The 13,351-nt window shown below is 38.4% G+C and overlaps 1 protein-coding gene across 1 annotated transcript in view; it reads right to left on the bottom strand.

Moving 5' to 3' along the window:
- The window catches only part of MMP16 (matrix metallopeptidase 16), a 182,767-nt gene that overhangs the window by 40,696 nt on the left and 128,720 nt on the right, over nt 1–13,351 (bottom strand). The window lies entirely within an intron of this gene.

Raw genomic sequence — 13,351 nt, 5'->3', positions numbered from 1 at the left:
TCATCTAGTCCAACCACCCTGCTCAGCAGGGTCACTTACAGCATGTTAGACAGGGTGGCATCCAGGCGGGCCTTGAAGATCTCCAGAGAAGGAGACTCCACAACCTCTCTGGGCAACCTGTGCCAGTGCTCTGTCACTCTCACAGGGAAGAAATTCCCCCTCACGTTCAGGCAGAACTTCCTGTGCTTCAATTTCYGCCCATTGCCTCTTGTCCTGTCACACGGGACAACTGAAAAGAGTTTGTTCCCGTCCCCTTGACACCCTCCCTTCAGGTACTTGTACACATTGATAAGATCCCCCCTCAGTCTTCTCTTCCCCAGRCAAATTACTCTTTTTTAGTTCTTTTAACTGATTTAGATAAAACTGGCAGCCCAAGAAGATTGKCAAAGTCTAAATAAAGCACAGAAAGATCATCTCAGTAATAAACAATTTTCACCTATGTGAATAAACCTGTGGATTTTGGACTATGGCCTGTCAGGAGATCATTTAGCATCATTTCCACCTACAGGAAGTTTCTAAGCCTCCCTTCACTGGGGAAATAAAACAGACAGCACCCAACTGTATCCATCAAGGTTAACCAAAACTAGCTATCACAAAACTATTCTTGATCTTGTATGAAAACATCAAATTAGAAATAGAAAAGCAATTGTTAACTTAATGATTCATAGGATAGGTAAGAAGTACTCAAACCATTTTTCATGCTGGTTTCCTTGCCCTTATGCAATGATCTTTTTACTCTAGGATGAGTTTTCATACATTTGTGTTAATATTGATATGCTCCATGGTCTACATCACCTATAATTTCATATTTCATATGTTATCCATAAATTCCTCCATATTTGTATTTCTCTCCATGTACATATATACAGAAATGGTACTAGGAAAGCATTCACAAGAGAGTAAGAAGAAAAAGCATGTTCAAAGTATAAATGGAAATGAAAACTAGGCAATACTGTCCTAATAACAGTAGCATTACAYGTTGCAGAGTAACATGGGTGTCAGCAGACAGGGACGTAACATGGCCTGATATAAACCACAATGTACATGTCATACACACAAAAAAAGCAAACAGAATTCTACATGAAGTACAACCACGAAAACAGCTGCATCTGAGACTCTCACAAYGACCTTGTTACCTTTGTGAACACCCAAAATAACCACATCCTTCAAATTACATAATCACAGCAGCCAAATTGAATGGTTTCACAATCCATATGCAATTAGGCATAATTCTAAATATACGAAAGGCATAGACTGCCTGCAGGAGGCTGGCAGCACCGCTGCACACCCTGGTGCAAGTGGAGCTTGCGCTCCCCTACCCGCTCACCCTGTCTCCCTGCCTTCCCTGCACGGCACATTGCTCGGCTCTTCTGAGGAGATCAAAAGGGGATGCAGTGCTGTGATAAGTCATATCAGAACCACAGGTGGGTGCAACAAATAGGGACTTACGGCAAAAGTATCTCCTCCTGGTGGCAGTGGATTGGGCCTATCAACACCAGAGACCAATGAGAGGATGCTCATAAATCACCACATGGCTTACAAAAGTCCACACAAGGCACTTCTACAGAGGACAATGTGCAGCCAAGACATAACCAAATCCAACTTTTAAAGTTACACAGCACAAACAGAATACATGTTGCTGCTAACTGGAGCTTGCATGTTGCTTAGGGTATAAATGAAGTAATAAAYGGTGATAGTACCTGTTGATATATGAAAATAGGGGGAGGCACGACATAGGGAACTCCTATGTATAAGTATGCATAAGTAAATATGCAGAAGTAAATCTGAGTAAGCTCAGTAAATCTTTCCTCCCACGGAAGTGTCAGGATTAGGCAAACATTGTAGTGCCCACTGTATCCATGGGTGAGCAGCACCAATAGTACCTTTCTTGGAGTGCCTTGGCATCGGGACTGACAGCGGTGGCCAGAGGGAAAAACAAGCCATGAAGGGTGGTTTCCATGAAGGGAAGCCACATCCAGCAGAGATCGGCCAACAGTGGCATTGGTCATGACAACACAGATATGAAGATGGCAGGTATTCAACTGGCTTTGCACYGTCACTCTGATGCAGGGATAATATCATGAGTAAAGTGAAGGACTAACAGTGAATATGTGATATTGCAAATTAAAGGCAATTACAGATAAAAGCTGTATACAATCTGAAACCACAAGCTTTTTAAAGAGCCAGCCAGACACCACATTGAAGCATCAGTAGAGGCTGCATCATTATAAAATTGAGAAGAAATGCTGGAGAGTTGCTCAAATACCTGACACAATCATGCGTAGAAGAGGAAAGAGTCGAACTCTATCATTACCAAATTATTATTTGACCTAATATACCCTCTGCTCTCCTCAGTGGAGATATCACCATTGGACACGTGTCTAATCATAAAATAAAATTGTGCCTGCCTTATTTCAACTTACAGTCTGGATAAGCAGGATGATATTGTATATATAGGAAAATAGTTCTTTCACATGCTTAATATTACAACCTAATCTGCTGTTTCTTGGGTTATCTTACCTAATATACATTACCCCAAATATATAATCATGTCAGCTGAGATATGATTATGACTTTAACACTGGAAAAATCTTGATTCTGCTAAGGTGATTTTTTTTTTTCATTATTTCAGTTGGTCCAAGATTTCATTCTATAGCCAAGCACAGCTTGCAGGAAGAAAATGCTTCAAAAAATAATCAAGCTGTAACTTATAAAAACAAAGTAAATATAGAATTTTAACAAATATCTATTATAATGTATATATTTCAGAACGCTTTCAACTTCATAATGGTGTTTCACTGATTTGTTGAAGAAACATATGGATGTTGCTCTAAATTATTTAAGACATCAACTCCTTAATAGTGCAGYATCTTGCACAGAAAACAACTAATTCAGAAAAAAAAAAGCTGAATCTCTTTTCATCTCTGCTACACATTATCTGCATTGTCCATTCTTAATTCTTTGAATGGGCAAAAAAAGAAGTAAATTAAAAAAAAATCACACAGATACAACCAGAATATAAGGCTTTAGCTGTAAATCAAGATTAAGGAAAAGCTTCCAAGACTGATCAACAGYACTGCTTGAAAAAACCTACATTACAATCCATTCCAATTGTTTCCCAAAACATTTATTAGTTGAAAGGCCAAATTTTGTACAACACAAAATTTTAATTAAGCCTTGTGCTTGAAGTGTTTCTGCAATTATTCCCTTCGGTTCCATTAGGATGTAGCCCCAATTAAAATGAATTGTTAGTATTACAAGATAACAGTTGCTGGTGGTACAAAATTGAAGATATGCCTCCATGTAACTTTAGATTATTCCTTGCTGTGAGATTTTGCAATTATTTTTTGTCAATAATACTTTTTTCTATTCCCTTGCCAATGAAATATTTTTAATCAGTTCATTCAAAGAACATTTAGTCTTTGCAAATGAGGAAGTTCTACAAAATTAAATACCTTTTGTACCCTAGTATTCAGTTAAGTATTTTTATTAGTCAATTTTGTCATTGTAAAATTGTAAAATAACAAGTTAAAAAAATAATTTGGTCATAGGAATCTCTAACTGTAACAAGTGAATATTGTAACCATGGGAAAAAAAATCAGGACTTGACTCTTCAACATCAGTTCATACCATCAGTCCTTATTCAAGTGATTATGCTCACTCAGGGCTTATGTGTGTGCATCTTTCTCACTAAGAATCTCTGTCTAGGCTTGAGTTGTTTTTAACAAGTAAATCAGCCCTATCAGTCTTTCACGTTAAATGTTTTATCTGTACTCTTAATCCATCTTACTTTTTTTTTTAATTGCACTTTGCAGAACTTCCAACTSTTCCCTACTTCTTATGTTGGAAATTATGTGAAACTTGTCCTGATCCAAAGCACAATTAAATTAATGGTCAATTAGATTTCAGTTCGATCTTTTATCAGATGGAGAAAAAAGGAACAGATACATTTGATGACTAACAGCAAYAATAATTCTAAATCCACAAGTAAACACATACACATTATCATTTGTCAGAGCATCCTGTGGATTACTTTTCTGGAAGTAAGAGAAAGTCATAATTCTATTTCTTTTTCAATGTTACAAATCCCTGAGAATATAAAAAAAAACCTCACTTTATTCTTCTGTATAGAGTAACAGAGATCTTTAGAGTCCATCAATTACAATATATAATTACAAAAAAAATAACTCTACCAAAATGAGCATTTTGAGGAATTTTGGCTTATGATTTACTAATATCTATCTCACTTTTTTAAACTATTTGATTAGTTTTAAACTAAATTAGAAATAAGAATTTGTTAACATTCATGTTTAACTGTCTAAAGCTTTATGAACAATGTCCCAGAGCCTACTGCCACATCTGTATGTGGGTTCATACGAATGGTTGATTACTTTGTTGAACTCAGTCAACYCTAGTGTGAAAACTCTTGCAGAGTCTGAAGTATACATCTTTAATCTGTGAAGACTCTCTGGCATAGGGAGGGTAGTCTGTGGAGTATTAATGGCTCATCATGAGAACAGAAGGAAACAAACATGCTCTGAATAAAATGTTTTAGCCCAGAGCCCAGCCCACAAGAGGGTAATTTCTCCTGAAAGCTGAGAAGAAGTCAAGAAGACAGGACAGGACTTCGTCTCACAGGTATGGAAGGGGCACTCATTCTCCTCCCTGCAGCCTCTCCAGCTAGCACTGCACGAGCAGCCAGCACACWTTCCCTTCTCCACCCAGCCCTTACTCCTGAGCTAGACATAACAGTCACTAAATGGTCTTCAGAGCAGATCTTGCTAGTTACTGCCTGTGAAGGCCGTAGCACAAAAGCAATGGTAGCTCACATGCTCCTGGGAAGTAAGAGGCTGAGACAGTCACATTTCAGAGAATTCAGGGAAATGTGAAGAAATTCTCAACCCTTGGAATCTTGGAGGACAGTGGGGAAAGGACAGTGGGGAAACAGCTGACAGACATTTTGGGATGCTATTCCTTTTTAGTCTTCACATTACTGTTACTACACCTAATCACAGAGTGGCTGAGGTTGAAAGGGACCTCTGGAGATCACCTTGTCCAATTTCGCTGCAGGGTCAAGCTACAGCAGGTTGCTCAGGGCTGTGCCCASTCAGGTTTTGAGCATTTYCAAGGACTGAGACTCCACGTCCTCTCTGGACAACCTGTTCCAGTGTTCAATCTGTGAAGATTTACAGTAAAAAGAGTTTTTCTTATGTTTAAATCAAATTTCCTGTAGTCCAATTTGTGCCCTTTGCCTCTTGTCCTCTCACTGAGAAGAGTCTGTCTCCATCTTCTYTACTCCTCCCATCCCTGTCAGGTATTTATACACATTGATAAGATCATCTGGCAGTCTTTTCCAGGCTGAATACTCCCAGCTCTCTAAGCCTCTCCTCATCTAGGAGATGCTCCAGTCCCTTAATCATCTTAGTAGCCCTTCACTGGGCTCACTATAGTAAATCCATGTCTATGTTGTACTGGGGAGCACAGAACTAGACACAGCACTCCAGCTGTGGCCTTATGAGGACTGAGTAAATGGGAAGGATCACCTCCTACAGCCTGCTGGTAACACTCCCTCTAAAGCAGCTAGGAAGCTGTTGGTCTTCTTTGCCATGAGGGCACATTGCTGYCTCAAGGACAAGTTGCTATCCACCAGCACACTGAGATCTTCTCCTGCAGAGCTGCTCTCCAATCATTTGGTGCCACCACGTATTGGTGAATGGAGTTATTCCTCGTCTGGTGCAGGASTCTGYGCTTCCCTTYTCTGAACTTCATGAGGTTCCTCTGAATGGCAACACTACCATCTGCTAACAGCCACTCCTCCCTGTTTCGTATYATCTGCAAACATGCTGAGGGTGCCCTCTGTCCCTTCATCCAGGTCATTAACAAACAAGTTAAGCAGTCTTAGACCCACTACGGACTACTGGGACACACCATTAATGACTGGCTTCCAGCTGGACTTCATGCCACTGACTACAGCCCTGTAAGCCTGGCAGTTCAGTCAGTTTTCAGTCCACCTCACTGACTACTTACTAGGCCACACTACATCAATTTGYCAATGAGGACATTATGGGAGACAGTGTCAGATGCTTTACTAAAGTCAAGATAAATTACATCCACTGACCTTCMCTTTTCCACCAAGACAGTCATCTCATTGAAGAGGCTATCAGGTTAGTCAGGCATGACTTCCCCTTCATAAACCCATGCTGTCTACTCCCAGTCACCTTCTTGTCCTTTATGTGTCTGGAAATGGTTTCCAGGATTATTTGCTCCACTRCCTTCCAGGGAATTAAAGTKAAGTTGACCAGCCTGTAGTTCCCTGGGTCCTTCCTTCTTGCTCTTCTCAAGACAGCACTGACATTTGCTTTCTTCCGATCTGCAGGCTCCTGCCTTGATCACCATGCCCTTTCACCCCAGAGATCATCAATAGTGTCTTCGCAATGACATTAGCTAGATCCTACAGCACCCATGGGCACAACTACTCAGGTTCCAAAGACTTGTATATGTCCACATCTGCCTCAATGGTCCATCAATGCTACAAGGCAAGTGAACAGTAGCTATGACAATTCATATGGTCATATGAATATGGCCCAGCCTGGGCCTGTCTATAGAAGGAATTCAGATCTCATCAATGCCTCACACAGTTCAGAGACCAAATACCTGAATGATACCATCTATGTCACCCACATGCACCAAATGAAGTAGTTTTGAAGGACTGCCTCAGAGACCTTGATCACATGGKCCACGGTCAAAGATTTGGATGGACAAGTTGCAAAGTGCTCACAGGGCAACAGCCTGATGAAARTTCCAAAATTTTGTGCAGGAATTCGGAAGGTCTGGCATCAGAATGCCCTTTACATTCTTTGCTGCCTGTCAGATGAATGACGAGGGCTCCCGGACCCATACCTGCTGGTACACCATGGGCAAAGTGGTCWTAGAGGCAAGGACACCCTATCAGGGATTCTTCTCATTTTTCTCTCAGAGAAAAGAAAATTCAGAAGGATAAGAGTCAGTAAATTCAAGATGATGTCTCAACACAGCTGTTAAATCTACTCCTTCTTCCCTACGGTATATTGCAAAGGTCATTGTACAAACTCAGGGTAAGGACTGTTTTCAAGCAGCAAGTACCATCATGTCACTCAAAAATAGCATGAGGATGCTATTAAGGATTATTAAAAACAAGGATTTTGCATGTGAAGCTTCATATGGGTGAAGATGGAGGGGGAAATGACATGTTAACAACATGGTAACATCTCTTGCATTAGATGAAAGAACTGTGTGGTACACCTGCAGAAACCAGCATCTGTGGGAAAGCTACCCTTCAGAAAAATCTGAACCACATTTATGGTGGGGTTGTTCAGTCTCAGAGGGCAGAYTGTGTCTAATTGAAAGCAAATCTCCCAAACCACATATGATAGACAYGCGAGGAGCTCAGCACCATCTGCTTTGCTACTGATCAAATAATTTTGCACCACATTATTTGCCAATGAAAATATAGCCTCCTTGGAAAAAGAAATACTCTTCCTTCTGACAAATTTAAAGCATTGCTGAAGACACTGAGTCATACATCCTGCTGAGGTTATAAGGTTAGTATATGAATAATAGTAATTTTATTAGTCAGACAGTATAGACTGTTAATCAGTTCAAGAGACCAGTAAGTTACTTATGTATTTTGATAACATATATATCATTACACTGACACTCTGGTCAATGAAGCTCTAATAATTTATACTTATTATTCATTATACCTTTATATATTTAATATTTACGTGCACTTATGTATACATAAATGCTAGTTGAGAAGTATAGCTCTGACTGAATTGCCATCTTTCAGATGGACAGGCTAAAAAGCAGCATCTTTTCAGTGATCTTTCAGAGGAATTTCTTCCCTGTGAGAGTGACGAAGCACTGGCACAGGTTGCCCAGAGAGGCTGTGAAGCCTCCTCTGGAGATATTCAAGGCCCACATGGATGCAACCCTGTCTACCATGCTCTAGGTGACCCTGCTTGAGCAGGGAAGTTGGACTAGATGATCTCCASAGGTCCCTTCCAACCTTACTGATTCTATGATTCTATGACATAAAACTACGTAATAAGGTCTAAGACAATTTTTTAAAAGGTGAGAGGGAGAAAGAATTGTTAACCGGACTAATCTGGTAAAATTATGACTCAAGTGATTAAACTCTTATCTAAATCTCTCTACAGTTGGATGGAGTATACTACTTTCCATATAGTGATGAAGAGACTGTGCCTTCCATTTTAAACCTTTGAAACATGTTAGCTAAATCCCTTCCAAGCTGAGAACCACTGAAAGATTTAAGTAACATTTGGAAARTATTTTGAAGCAACCAGCAAAAGCATCTGCCTACCAACAAAATGCAAACTATGAATTTTTACTCTTCCAGTATTTCACCATTATTTCCTTCCTGACATCCAACAATTTGTTTTAGTGCTATGATTTTTAACACACCTGTCCTATATATCTGATGGACTTGGCCTACTGTGATAGACCCCACTGAGTTTTGGCTGCCTTTCTCCTTCCTTTTCATATAGAACTCAAGTTACCTGAATTAAAGCTATCCTCCTCACTAATGGGTTCAGAAAAGACAAATCATATCAGATGGTTCTTCCTAACATAGTGAAATAAAAACTAAGGAGAAAGGAGCCTGCTCTCTGTACCCCTAGCTACTTCAGACCTCCTTCCCAGCATTTTACAGCTGAGATGCTAAGTGTTTTTCCCTATCAGATCCCAAAGTGTCTACTTCATAGCATCCTCTGCTAAATCTTCCTAGGCTGCAACTAACAGTCCATTCACAGCATCATGTGACAAAAGCCAGCTACACAAACAGCCCAGGAGAGCTTTGAAAAAATATGTGGAGTCAAGTTTCATACTGTAGCTGCTGCTTTGTTTCTATGTTTTATCGTTAGCATTTTTCCTTTATCTCATAGTTTTATATTGGGGCTACTAATTACTACTAAATAGCTAATTTTTACCAAATGTTTTAGGATATATTGAAAAAAAAWTGATATTTTATTCTTTATTTGTGTTTAATAGCATACTCTAGATGAATACATAGTTCTGAAAGAGATTTTAAATGGCATCTATACAGCTAGGTACGAAAGCAACTGCAGTCTAAATTAATGCCAAGAGGTAATGACAGCTTAATTGGCTTGGTTTGTTTGGTGCTTCATAAATGTTTTTACAATGGTTCTTAGCAGATGAAGAGTCAGAAAACAAATTTCTGCAAGTTGAGGAGAAACTGCTGTAAAACAGTAAAACACAGCCTGTCAAGGCCTTCCTAAAATTGGTTCCCTGTTCTACCATCTGTAATGTAACATTTCAGAAGACATTTGTCTTAGCTATAAATGCTACTTTTTTGATGGACAAGCTTCTTTTGCTAAATAAATTTATACTTATGTTACTTTACAACAAACAACCTAGTACATTACAGTTGCTAAAAATACTGCTGTTTTTCAAGGAACCAGGTTACTTTTCTAACAGGAATATTAAAACTGGTAGAGATTACATAGGATGCATTCATTGGTTTGTTAAAGATTTAATATGAAGCAAAGTAAAAAGGACCAACRCAATCTTTAGAAGATGTTCTTCAGTGGAGCAAAAAACAGTGTCACATAATCARAGAGATGCGACTTGTCCCTCTAATTTACTGATTATGCAGGGGGAATGCCTCACATGTAGTGTACTTTTCTAGATGTAACCTGCTCCAAAAAATAAGAATTTTGTTACATACAGTATATGAAACTGAAAAGGGGCATTAGCAACAGTAACACAGATTGTTGCAGCAGAGCTAGAGGTAATTTTGTTGCCAAGGAACAATCATCATGAAGAGTCAAAGACAAGCTATATAACTCCTCAAAATAACAGAATAAGCAACAAGTGTGACTCTGCATCCTCCAAGAGAGAACCAATTCTGTGCAACTTCTTCAAGACCTGCCCCCATGAACACTTTTTTRACTATGTAATAGATTCAAAAAACATTAACATAAATGCCCTTACTCATAGGACATCCTAGATTATCTTCAAAACTCCTTTTTGCTACAAAACACTGAAAAGGTAGCATGACTGGCAGAGAATAGAGGTAGAAAATGGAAATATATGTTGCAAACATCTTTACTAGTAGATCTTTTCTAGTGACCTTTGGCAATGGGGCTCCTTTTCATGAAGGATGAGGTAGACTCTCAAACACGATTCTTTCAGGAAGGTTTAAAGAGAAGACAGGATTGTCAGATACCACAGAGATYGTTCTATACAATGTCTGAGATGTTTTTCCATTAAAGGCAGGCAGAAAATGTCACACCTCCTTGCACAGCCTTCCCAGAAAATAAACAGTTTTTTTTTTTTTTCTCTATTTTTCAACCATTTTCTATGTCCCAGGAGAATTCTAACTAAACAGAGGGAGAAAATAGATGGAGAAAAGATTAAAAATSAGAGTGACAGCTAAATACTAATTGCATTCAGCATAAATACAGAAGCTAATTGAAATCTTAATATAAAAAATTAGCRCTCATGAATTTTGGCATACAAATTCTGCTGTCCTGATGGTTGCTTGTACCAGTTCAAGCATGTTTTAAATAATAACAGCAATTAAAAAAAACTGCTTTCTATTAAGACAACCTTCATACATTCTAAAATCTCAGTTGGTGACAACTGAAGCTAATATTTATGATACACTGATTTTTAACTAATATTTTTATGTTCTACAGCTTGCTGTGCATTATAGCTAGCAGTGGCATTTTAGGGGCATCTAATTTAAGGGCAGGTCCTTTTTTTTTTTTTTTTTTTTTNTATACAAATTTGATCAAGTATTGCTAGGATTGTTACTTTATCCTATACAAATTTGATCAAGTATTGCTAGGATTGTTACTTTATCTAAGTAATGGCAAAACAATAAAAAGAAATGAGTAATTCCCTCCCCCCCAAGTTTACTGTTATTCAGTTTTACTCTAGATATATCCACTAACTGTGCCAAATTGTGTAAAAGCACAGAGCTCATCAACTTGACTGAAAGCAACAATTGCCTCTGAAAATTCTGACTTAAGTACACCCTAATAGCTCAACAGCARAGAGAAAGCAATCTTCTTGAAATTAATATTGTTTGCCATCTAATATGAAAATCCACAGTGTATCTCAAACTGTTWCCTTCTGTGCTTCAGTTTTATGCTTAAATTAAAATTTAGTTATTCAAACAGGCTCACATTCTTCAATTCTATGGCTAAACTGCCAAGCAGCTTCAAAGATTATCTAAACAAGCTGAGCACCCGAGTACAAGACTGACCCACGAGATAAAAAAAGAAAAACTATTTTCAAGTCAAAACTTGTACGTGGAGTATATGGAATAAACCTGCCATAACACAATTATTACAGGCTTGTGGATAAAGAGACAGAAAGGAAAGGATATCATTTGATTAGCCTCCAACTTTATTAATTTGACTCATCTGGGAACTACCCAGCAATAATTATGACCAATGAAGGTCATAATTCTTCCTTAATTGTTCCCACCTGGTATGGGACTGTTATCAGTCCTCTCCCCTTCTCCACCTCTCTAYACTTGGCTCTCAGCCCTAGCTCACTGTTTCTCAGTCTTTACTTGTTTGCCCCAAGGACAAGGAGGTTGTTTTTTGTTGCCTCAGACCACAGGACCTCCAGCATTACTCCCTCCATTGCTGGATGCTTTGCCTAAATTTGGCCCCATTCCTGTTTATACCCACACTGCTCCTGCTACAGTCCAACATGCTGAGCTCTTCCTCATAAACTGCTCCCTGAGAGTCTGCAAAGGAAAGTAGAAAAATATCAACAAGCCCTAACTTTCCTTAATTCCTTCTCTTTCTTTCTCCTTCCACAGTCCCCCAGCCCTCAACCAAAAATAAAAGAAATTACCAGCTAACGAAATTGCTTTAGTATACCAAAATCTTCATTAGCAAATTAATACTCAAACTAAGAATTTAAGGCCATAGAGTCAGAACTTATATTCCTTAGGTGAACTCTTTTGCTTACCATGCTAACCCAAATCATGAAGACATGCCATGAAGCCATGCTCCAGGATACCCCTGAGGAGACAAAGGGGACTATGAGACCCTTAAGAAAAGTCATCCAAACAAATACTACTGTTTTCTTCCTTTTCCCAATACCTTGCTTTTGTAGTTGTAGTGACTTCATTTTGGAGAGTCAGACCAAAYATGAAATCTGTAAATCTGCTGTTACTAGTTGTTTTTCTCTGATAAARTTTTACCATACTCACTGGGATGTGGAGCAAAATGCAATTTAAGTTTTGAAACATAAATGCAGTTTGCATACTAGTAAGCTGTAAATACAGCTAAGTACAGCTAAGAACTAAGGTAGTAAGCCGTTAAGACTTTTGGAGTAAACACAATTTTCATTTTCAATCAGAAKAGGTAAAAGCGGTTAGTAATGATGGTGAATCTATTTATCTAAGAACACAGACTTGGTTAGACAGGAAATATTGTATTAGTGGGATAACATTTCACTATTTATCGATTTATGTCTAAAATAAATGAGACTATGTTCTAATGCTCTTGAAGTGGATGATATGAGATCGAAGTAAGTATTTTAATATCCCGTTTAATGCCAAGTTAGAAAACTAGATCCTTCCTTAACCTTTGAGTGTCAGTCATAGGAAAACTGATGGCTCGGGACCTCCCATTGTTTGAAGAGATACTATCTATTCAAATGAAAAGGGCTGGCAGCCCCAAAAGGGCTGACAAAATCTTCACTTATTCATGGGAAAAATATTTCCTGCCCATTGAGTTGTTAAAGAAGCACAATAATTTTGAATGAATTAATGTACAACTATTTGTAAATATTTTTTTATAAGTAGGCTAAAGAAAGTGAAAGCCTGGATAGCACTGCTAAAGTATTGCTCATGCCTATACGGGCTTGTACAGCTTGGCATATGGCTGTATGAGCCTGCAGAGCTTGCACCTGGAGAGAATGATTACATAAAAATAAACAGAAGGGACAAATAAGTCCTATCAGAATGTTTCAAGAAAGGACAACAAAAACACATTGCCTGGGAATGTCATGTTTTGGGACAAATTCACTGCGAGTCAGTTATACTTCCACTATTGCTGAAAGGGAAAAAAATATCATCCATTCATGTGAAAGGCTCTTCTTTTCTAGGCACAACAGTGAAGTTAAAAAGAATCACGATGTATATTTTACAAAACAAAGATCCCACATTTCTGATTGCTAAATCAAATTTGACACATCAATGAAGAAAAAGACAATATATTATCCTTCTGCTCATTGCTAGACATTTCCACAGCAATCCCTGTCAGGAAACTGGTTTAAGATTTGAGAGATTGAATATTAATAATTC

Source organism: Rhea americana, unplaced genomic scaffold (genome assembly GCF_003343005.1).
Source record: "Rhea americana isolate MKP2758 unplaced genomic scaffold, rheAme1 scaffold_0, whole genome shotgun sequence".
Classification (NCBI taxonomy): domain Eukaryota; kingdom Metazoa; phylum Chordata; class Aves; order Rheiformes; family Rheidae; genus Rhea; species Rhea americana.
This window is presented reverse-complemented; position numbering and strand designations above follow the sequence as displayed.